The sequence below is a fragment of the Pteropus vampyrus genome, unplaced genomic scaffold, assembly GCF_000151845.1.
Source record: "Pteropus vampyrus isolate Shadow unplaced genomic scaffold, Pvam_2.0 Scaffold4, whole genome shotgun sequence".
In the NCBI taxonomy this organism is placed as follows: domain Eukaryota; kingdom Metazoa; phylum Chordata; class Mammalia; order Chiroptera; family Pteropodidae; genus Pteropus; species Pteropus vampyrus.
The window spans coordinates 16276349-16285718 of NW_011888785.1; the positions used below are offsets into that span (position 1 = coordinate 16276349).

At 40.0% G+C, this 9370-nt stretch overlaps 1 pseudogene; it reads left to right on the top strand.

Annotated features, from left to right (window-relative positions):
- Window positions 1-3162: 3162 nt before the first annotated feature.
- On the top strand, window positions 3163-3281 carry LOC111742995 (annotated as a pseudogene).
- The last annotated feature ends 6089 nt before the right edge of the window (window positions 3282-9370 follow it).

Sequence of the window (9370 nt, forward strand, 5' to 3'; positions counted from 1 at the left end):
TGATGGGATCTGGAACCTGACTGCCTGGGTTCAAATTCTCTTGTGTGACAGTGGGCTCATTACCGACCCTTTCCAAGCCTTAATTTCCTTATCTATAAAATGCAGATAGAAATACAATGCATCTATTAGTATCATTGTAAGAAATATATAGATGGATACAGATAAAAATGTTGACTTCTTGTGGAAAGGGAGGCCAACATTTCTTTAAGATCTGTAGGTACTGTTCAGCACAAATCATAGAAGGGGATTTAAGTGAATATTCCTTTCTTCATATTTCCTCAAAATATCAATCGTTCTTTGGCTTAAGTACTAGACCCCAGCTCAGAAAACTTATTCAGATTGGCTCACCCTCTCTCATCTTGAATTGGCACTATGTGCAATCCAATCACTATAGGCTCTCGCTGTAGTGGGAATTATTTTCTCAAAGAGGGGAGCAGCAAGACCAGGCCAACATTGCTCAGCAGAGTAGTCTTTCGTAATAGTCTTTAGTAACACTGTTTCTAAAGCAGACTTTAAAGGGAGTTCATCTTTTGAACCAACCAAACCATTTCTTTTTTTCAGGTTGCATCTCCCCTGCAGTCTACATCTATGACTACTGAATCAGACCCATGGCCACCTGGTATACCTAAAACACATGCAAGTATAGATTTATATATAAACACTTATATAAAATACTTCCAGGTATGTATGTGCATGTATGGCATATATGCATATATAATATATATACCTTTTTATATAAAGAGAGGCTTGGTCTTATATTTTGCTTGCAGCAAGTTCTTATCTACCTTATGGTTTTATAATTAAACAATTAAGTGTCATTTCTGATAATTAAACATTACACCAAAGTGGTAAGTACGCATTAACTCACTTGAGAAAGATGTTCTCTTTTAGAGCCAGCACAACATAATAGCTACAGTCAGGAAAGTATTAGTGCTTGGCGCTTGGCTCAGTGTTAGCATCCTTGCAGACAGACGACAAGTAATTCCACTCTCCAGCTACTGCACCAGAAATGAGAAAGACCCCACAATCAATCCCAGCCAGCAGGGCGCAATGGCTCCCTCTGGAATATTATCGCCACTCCATGAGTTTCACTTGTAAGTAGTTCAGGAGATGCCAATACCTGTGCTACTCTTGAGGTGTGGTGGGGGGTACCTTTGCTCAGTTCTTTCACATATTAAAAAGGATTCTTTATTTATCTTAACCACTGTCATGTGGGATATTAAGACTGCCAGGCTTAAATTAGAGGAAGGAAAACGCTTATCTTCCCATCTGCTCATCCTACTCTGAGTTTAAAGATACTTCATGAATCTCAGCATTGAAGCTTGAAAAATACAGGGTTGTATTATCTGTAAGGCTCATGAAAGGAGAAAAAGTGAGGGGACTTGAAGTGACCACACCGTATCCCAACCTATCTGGCCAGTTATTTCTCTGCTACATGCTGCCCCAGCCCTGCCTGAAGCTGTGACTGACCAGGGCTGGATGCCTTCAGTACAGGACAGGAGAAGGATTAGAAAGATTAAAAACATCTCAGCCAAATCGCACCCCAACTGTCCAGCTAGAAGACAGAAATTTTCGCATTTCTTACTTTAATGCGTAAAGCCATCGAGAGCCGGTAGAAAAATTATAATATCTGGGGAGGGTGAGCACCATTAATAGTCACTGCTGCTGCTGCTGTTGATGAATAACAATACAATAATAATAGCTCTTCTTGATTAGACCATTACTATTTATAATACAGTGTTTCAAGTATCACTGTTTGACTTTAGAGCATATACTCTTAAGGGCTATACTATATTGCCCATGTAACCTTATCATGTGCTGGTGTATTAAATCTCGTACTGGTTATCTACAAGATCTTGAGAAAAAGAAACACAGTTTTGCTAAGATCTGGCAAGAGATAGACTTTTAGTAAAGGAGGTGGGGTGACGTTAGTGAGAGGAACAGAACCCAGAGCAGGAAGATGTCTGTCTTTCTTAGCTGTGAAACTGGAATTTTGAGGAAGGATTTCTTTTATCTGCCTCCTCTAGGAAAATCTCGGAAACAGGGCTGTGGTGGAAATAGGTAGATACTGGGGTCTGCAGAGTGCATGGCAATTCTTACTTGACCCTTTGTCTATAGACAGAGGCAATTTGGTTCGAGATAACCAGGATTTTTAAAAATACTTTCTGGAGCCAAAACATACCACATATCAAATATGAAATGGTAAAATTAGAATTCTCTCTCTCTCTCTCTCTTTCTCTTTCTCCCACTCGTATTATGTAAATGGATATATCTGGACCTTTTGTATTTCAACAAACAATTCCTGTCAACATTCAGAAAAAATTTACAGCTGACTAGTTGGAAAAGGGAAAAGAAGGGAAAGTTAGTGGTGGTGTAGATAAGTGTGGTGAGAGACGAGCCCCACTGTCAGTTCACAGCTGAGAGCCGCAGGTTAATAGAGCCATTCATGCTACGAGAAGATCCCACCTCTTTTGAATCAAGTCAGACCAAAAGACTATTCAGTGCCTCCAAACTCCGTTTAACTCCAAAGCAATTAAGCCAGGTGTTTGAAAATCCTTTTTCTAAAAAACGAAAACAAAAACAAATAAAACGAAAAACAAAAAAACAAAAACAAAACAAAAAACATTGATTTTCAATGTCCACATTTGATTTCCAATGTCTACATTTTTACTGTGATATAACATTCCATGCTTCAAAATGGCTTCAGAAGATTATTTTATCTACTTGGTAGACTGCCAGTTTGGGGCAGGTCTGAAAGGATGGTGGACACTGTATTGCCCTTTAATTCTATCCAGTACCAAAGATATCATTTGGAAGTTATTTAACATGCTTCTCGTCCCGATCACGGTGCGATGCCCCTCAGCAGAATCAAGCGGGCAGGCTATGGTGTAGTTCGCCAAGAGTCCTGGGTTCATCGTTTTTTCTTGGTGGGCCTTAATTTCCTCCATTAGAAAATGAGACAGGACTAGCTTCCCTGCGTCCTTTTCCAACTTTGATTTTCAATTTTTAAAACATGAAGTGCTTAAAAATGATTGTAATATATTTATTAGAGCACCATTTCTTGAGACACTCAAAACATAGTTTCTCATTAATTTCTGCCAGGTAAGTCTAACCACATAACCCCATTTCAAAGAGTAAAAGTGAAAGCCAGAAAATTTTTCCATCTGTAGCCATGCTACCCTGAACAAGCCCGATCCTGTCCGATCTCGGAAGCTAAGCAGGGTCGGGCCTGGTTAGTACTTGGATAGGAGACCACCTAGGAACACCAGATGCTATAAGCATAAAAAATAAAAAAATAAAAAATAAGGGATTGTAAGCTGACAAGGTTCTTGCAACCTGTGAGGTCAACCAAGGGTTGTCTCACCAGAAAAATTAAAAAAGAAAAAAAATTTTTCCATGTGATAGAGAAATAAAAGAAGGAGGCAAAACCAAATTGCTGAGTAACTTATGTTAGACCTGGGCAAAACCGAATTTGGGAAAGTCCATCTTTGGATTCTACTGAAATCCCAATTCCTGATTGTTCTTTGTCCTCTAAAAAAAGGTTATTGTTCTCTGGTATACTAGTGACATTTTTAAAAACACTTCCCAGGGACACTGTATCCGAATAGAGTCTACGAAGTCTTCATGCTCCAAAGAAAGGTACTTTGAGCAGAGTCAGGCCTACTAACAACTGCATAGGCTACTACACTCTGCTTTCATGTCTCAGTTTGTCTTCATGAATAAAATTTAAAGATAGCAGTTGGAAATAAAATGTAAAACTCTTCCTTCCCCTCCCTGTAATAGTCTCGTGGGTTCGCAACTCCTTTTTCTCAGAAACTACCAGCTGCCATATTCAGGCCTTTCTGTCTTCTCTTATGCTTTCCACCGCTATCCCTTAAAATTCTCTCCAGCTTTTCCGATTCTGTTAACTTGCTGCTTCTCCAAGGAGAAGCTATGCCGAATGGTAACTTAAGATACATCTGACCAGTGTAAGTAAATATTATTAATTTCATTAATCTCCTTCTAACTGCCTTTTCTGTTTATGAAGGGAGCATCAAAGCTCTGGGAAATAAACTACAAATAGCCCCACAATAGTAGCAAGGATGACACTTCAAAAGAAAGCATTAAAGAAAGCTCACTAACAGTGATACTTTTTCCTAATGGTTCTGGGAGGATAATTAAGTTGTTTATCACCTTTGATGCTTATAACCCTAACACAGGTGTTCCCTGGAAACCAATTAAAAATACTTACAGCTGATAAAGAGTATCTCTTAGCTCAACAAATTTACTAATAATTCCAATCCCATTTGGAAAAGAATTTTGTCAGGTCTTTTGACACCAAAAGGCAACTTTCACACTCATTTACACTTCAGTGCCTGTAGTGATAAGCACACACAGGGTGTTTACTCAGCCTCCCTTGATCTCAATAGTAGTGTTTTTCAGAAAGCTTCCCTTGGCTACTGAATGACAAATTTAGTTTTAAAGTATGAATTACGCTCAGTAGTTTGGGATTTCCTTTGAAAAGAAATGGACTGGGATCTCTCAGATGATACCTTTGCCTAGTTGTCAGGAAACAGTGGTGACTTGAATCTCTTGCTCTCAGTTTATAACTTTCAGTGGGCACCAAGTTGATTGCTTTTAGTTTCTTCAAGGACTCATGGAAGAAAGAAAGAATTCTTTGTGAAAATCCTAGGTGGTAACAGGTGGCTTATGTGGCAGACTCGTAGAAGGTGAGCTTTCAATTCATAGTTTGGTCAGGACTCACTTGTTTTCTTATATTCTGAGCAGTTGGTACACCAAGCCCCCACCCCTGGCCTCATCCATATCCATTGACTTATGCTGGACCCTCTCTATAGCAGGCCTTTCCAACCTGGTTGAAAGTTCATTGACAAAGTTCCCGATTCTGATGTCTGAAGCCTCACTACTTCTCTTGTGAGTATGTTTGCTACTTGATTGGTGGATTGGTTTTAGCTCCTTTCATGTGCTTTAGCCTCGTGCTGATTGACTCCGTCATTCTTTTAGAATTATGGTAATTCTCAGGTCACTTTATTTCTCGTTAGTTATTTTCTCTTCAGTTGGAGCCAGAAGTGTGACTTCGAATTCAGGTGCTCTTAGAGATCATCTATCAAATAGCTTGTGTGGCTTTGGTCGTTTCCGTCTTCTCTCTGAACACTCATTTCCTCGTGTCTTTATTTGGAGGGAGAGAATTAGACCAAACGATGTGCGAAGAACCTTTCAGCCCTAAATTTTATAGGATGCTTTTGGTAGATGGCTGATGGAAGATTTTCTTATGAAACATTTTTTCTTACTACTTCACTCTTTTAAACTAGTTATTTTGTAATCAGTTTCTTTTCTAGCCCTCTTGAATGTATAGTTACATTTAAGAAACTGATTCCTGGCCAGTGTTGCTGCAGTTGAGAGAATGAAGAAGATAGTGGCATGAAATTAGACTGAAAAGAGAGGTTGGAGCCTCCTGAAAAACCAGTGAGAATTTTCTACAGGTGGAAGAATCACTTTAGCTATAAATATAGAAAATAAGTTTTGAGTCAGTGAATGTAGTAGCTCTTTTGGTTAAGAAGCTATTGCAGTGTTTTAGCAGAGGTAATACTACTCCTTTGTACTAGGTAACTACAGAGATAAAGAGAAACGAATGGATTCAAGAGCTATTTGGGAAGTGAGATTTACGAGTTGAGAATGACTGTTAGTATTCTGGCTTGTGCTATTAGATGCATGGAGCTATCATTCATCAAGATGTGGAATAATAGAAGAGGACCAGGGTTAGGGTAAGCAGTAGATGTCTCTTAGTCTTAGACAACTGAGCTTGATATAACTTTGAGACATTCAGCGGAGATGCCAAATAGGCAATTGGATATATAGGTCTGGAACTAAGAGGGGCATTTTGGGCTGGATATACAAATTGAGAGTCATCAGAAAACAAATGGTGATTGAAGCCATGAACATAGATGAGGTGACCTGGGAGAGAGAACATAGAGTGAAAAGAGAAGAGGGTCTGGGACTAGCTCTACATTTTAATAACCAGGTAGAGAAGGATAAACTAGCACCAGACACAAAGAAAGAGTGATTATGGAGAGAAAATCAGGAGAGTTTAGTGCAGTGAAATAAAGGATTTGTTTCATGAAGCAGGGAGTGGTTAATAGCATCAAATCTTGTTGAAAGATGAGATGGGGTAAAAAATGCCCACATGATTTAACAACATGGAAGTAACTGATGCCCTTAAACAAAGCTGCTTTGGTTGAATAATGAGGAGGAACTGGGAGATGAAGTATCAGGGACAATGAGTGTTAAGACCTTACAAACTCTGGTTCTGCAGTGGGAGAAAGAAATGGAGGAGTAGATCTAGGGAGATTGTAGGGCTGCGTGACAGTTATTTTAAAAGGAGACTCAAGCATGTATTTACCAACAAATATTTATTGGACACTTCACTTGTGCTAAGCTCTATTTTAGGCAATAGGGATGCAGCAGATTCCCTGTTCCTATGGAATCTACATCCTAGTAAGGAGGTGGAGGGACACAGACGATAAACAAAAATATAAATATACCCAGTGGTGATAATGTATAAAGATAAATAACCTAAAGAAAGGTGATAGAAAATATCTGAAGGGGAAAGTACTATTTTAGACAGTGAGGAGTCAAAAAAGACCTCTCTGGTGTATGGTTGCCAGATTTAGCAAATAAACATACAGAATGCCAAGTTAAAGTTGAATTTCAGTTAGAGAACAAATACTTTTCAGTAGAAGTATATCCCATTCAGTATATGAGACAGTATATTAAAACGTTATTTGTTGTGTATCCAGTATTTAATCTGGCAAGTCCACTCTGGTTAGATACATTTTTGATGTTTAATGTCAGCGGGAATTCTCCAGTTGAAAGGAGTTCGTTGAATACAAAGGAGAGAAGAGAGACTGTACATGAGAGTGGTGTAGAGCACCTAAGAAATGTGAAGGAATGGGATCCGGAGCCCAGGCAGAGGGGTTCACCTAGGCAAGAGAAAGAAAGGGGAATGCACGGGTTCAGGCAATGGTTCATAAGCACAGTAGGGAGAAGGGGAGGGTTCCTGCTTGATACGTCTGATGTTTCTCTGTGAATAGGATGGAAAGACAGGGGCCAAAAAGGGGAGGTGTGTGGGCAAGGGGATGAGTTGAAGGTTGGAGAGAACGAAGATATGAAAAGAGAAAGAGCATGAGTTGGCCTTACAGCTTAAGAGTTCTAGGGTCGTGACTGAAGTTGATTATTCATACTCTCCATACCATTACTGAGCACCCTGAAGGTAGGAAGAGGGAGAAGCTCAATTACGGCCCCGCTGACCACCTGACCCAAGGCTCTGGTACTGACAGAGCTTGCTAAGCTTACTCCCATCCTCTGCCTCAGGGGCTCATTAAGCATTTCAGCTATTCTCCTTTAGTTGGAAAGATTGCTGCCACTGTAGAAGCTACTTTAATAGCCTTACTTAGGAAAGGAGATGAATTTGAAGATAAAATCAAAAGAGCCATTTATGAAGCATCTAATTTTGACACAAACTCCATCTACACAGCCTGAAGTAAACTGGAGATTTGGCAATTAACCTGCTAATTTGAACAGTACTGACAGCCAGTCTTCAGAGATAACACAGTGAACTTGACTTTTTGGTTTTTGTCTCTGCGGTGTTCAGGTTTCTGCCTTTTACACAGTCCTTCAGTGTGGTACCTTTCCTTGTTTAGTTGCACACATTGCATTTAAGAAAGAGGCAAATCATTTTAAACAAGTTAAAATGTATTTCATTCATTAACACTTTACATTTCATAATCATATTATTGCTTTCTTAACAAGCATAATAATTGCTTTGCATTATTTCATTTACATGCAGAACATTTTTACGGCATGTGCCTTCATGTTTCATAAACATAAGGCGGAATACAGAGTTCCTCTCCAGAGCGAGAGCAGTGTGAGCGGAACCTTCTTTTGTGGGATGATTAGCTCGGTGGGCCATTACCAGAGTGCTCCTATCCTTGCAAATCAAAAGAGCAGCAGGCAGCAGCATTTAGTGACGTTTCCCTGGCACCTATGAACTCTTGAGTGCACATGAGACCACTGTTCAATGGGAGAAGTACGAATGTTCACCAATCATGCTTGGGGTGGGGGAGTGTAGTGCAGAGAGCTCCGCTGTCTGTCACCAGGGTCAGGGCCAGTGCTGAGACCTTTCATAGGCGTCCTTTTAGCGCACTGTCTTTGGATGAGTTTAAATAAAGAGAAGAGATTATATCAGAGACCTAGAATCAAAAAAAAAAAAAAAAAAAAGGCTGGGACGTTTAATATTGCGATATTTGCTGTTTGACTTTGTTGGCTTCCTTGGGTCCTGTCCTCTGTGGATGTTTTCCTGGATTACATGACGTAGAACTGGGTTTCCACCCTTTGCGTGTAATCATGTTATACAAATGCGCCTTTAAGCAAAAGTGAGTCTTTCGGACTTTGTTGAGGGGCTTGGGAAGTGGAGGGAAATTTTCTCCAGTACACATATTAGGAAACGTCTCTAATATGTGAGAGAGAAAGCCTGGTTCTGAGTGTTTCTATACAAAGTCACTCTGGTTGATCAAAATCCTGAGGAATTGCTGCCTGGTTGTGGTCAGGATCTTTGTATCTTTCACAGAATCAGAGAATTCAGATGGGAAAGAGACCTGAATAGTTAAAACCTTGACCAGTAGTCCTGAGTCTCATACTGACCATTTTAGTGGATCACAATCACTTGTGAATAAAGTGTCAAAGTTTTGCACATCAAAAGAGATTAAAGATTATGGCTATGTTAATGTCATTTTCCCTCACTTGCATTCTGATGTGTTTTCTTGACTAGGAGACAAGGCGAATGTGCCATTTCCGATAGCCTATACATGTCTGTGACCACGAGCTGTGCCAGCGAACAATGTCCACCATGACTAATATGGAGGAACGAAGGTTGAGAATGACAATCACCATTTACAGATGGCTGCCTCATGTCCACAGGCCGACTAGTGGGAATCTGGGACTTTCTGGAGTATTGGCAATACTCCTTTCACCTGGGGGCATGACCCAAGAGAGCTAACAGGCAGCCTATGGTTTTGTACTTCTACCAGAGTGATGGGTAGTAGCAAAGGCTACCTACCCTTGAACCTATGCTTTCCAGCCCGTGGATGAGAAAAAGAATTGTACTGGTTATGGGGAGAATTGCAAACCAACATCTCAAACCTGCGTTAAGAAGAGGGTACCATTAGGTGTCACCACTTTCCGTAAGTCATAGGAGTAAAGCAAATTCTGTTGTGTACCACTTCTTATGTTTGCACAGACAAAATGAAGTGGGGAATGGTCCAATTAACCAATGTTCACTGATGCAGATAAGGAACTTGGAAAATTAAGGCCAAGA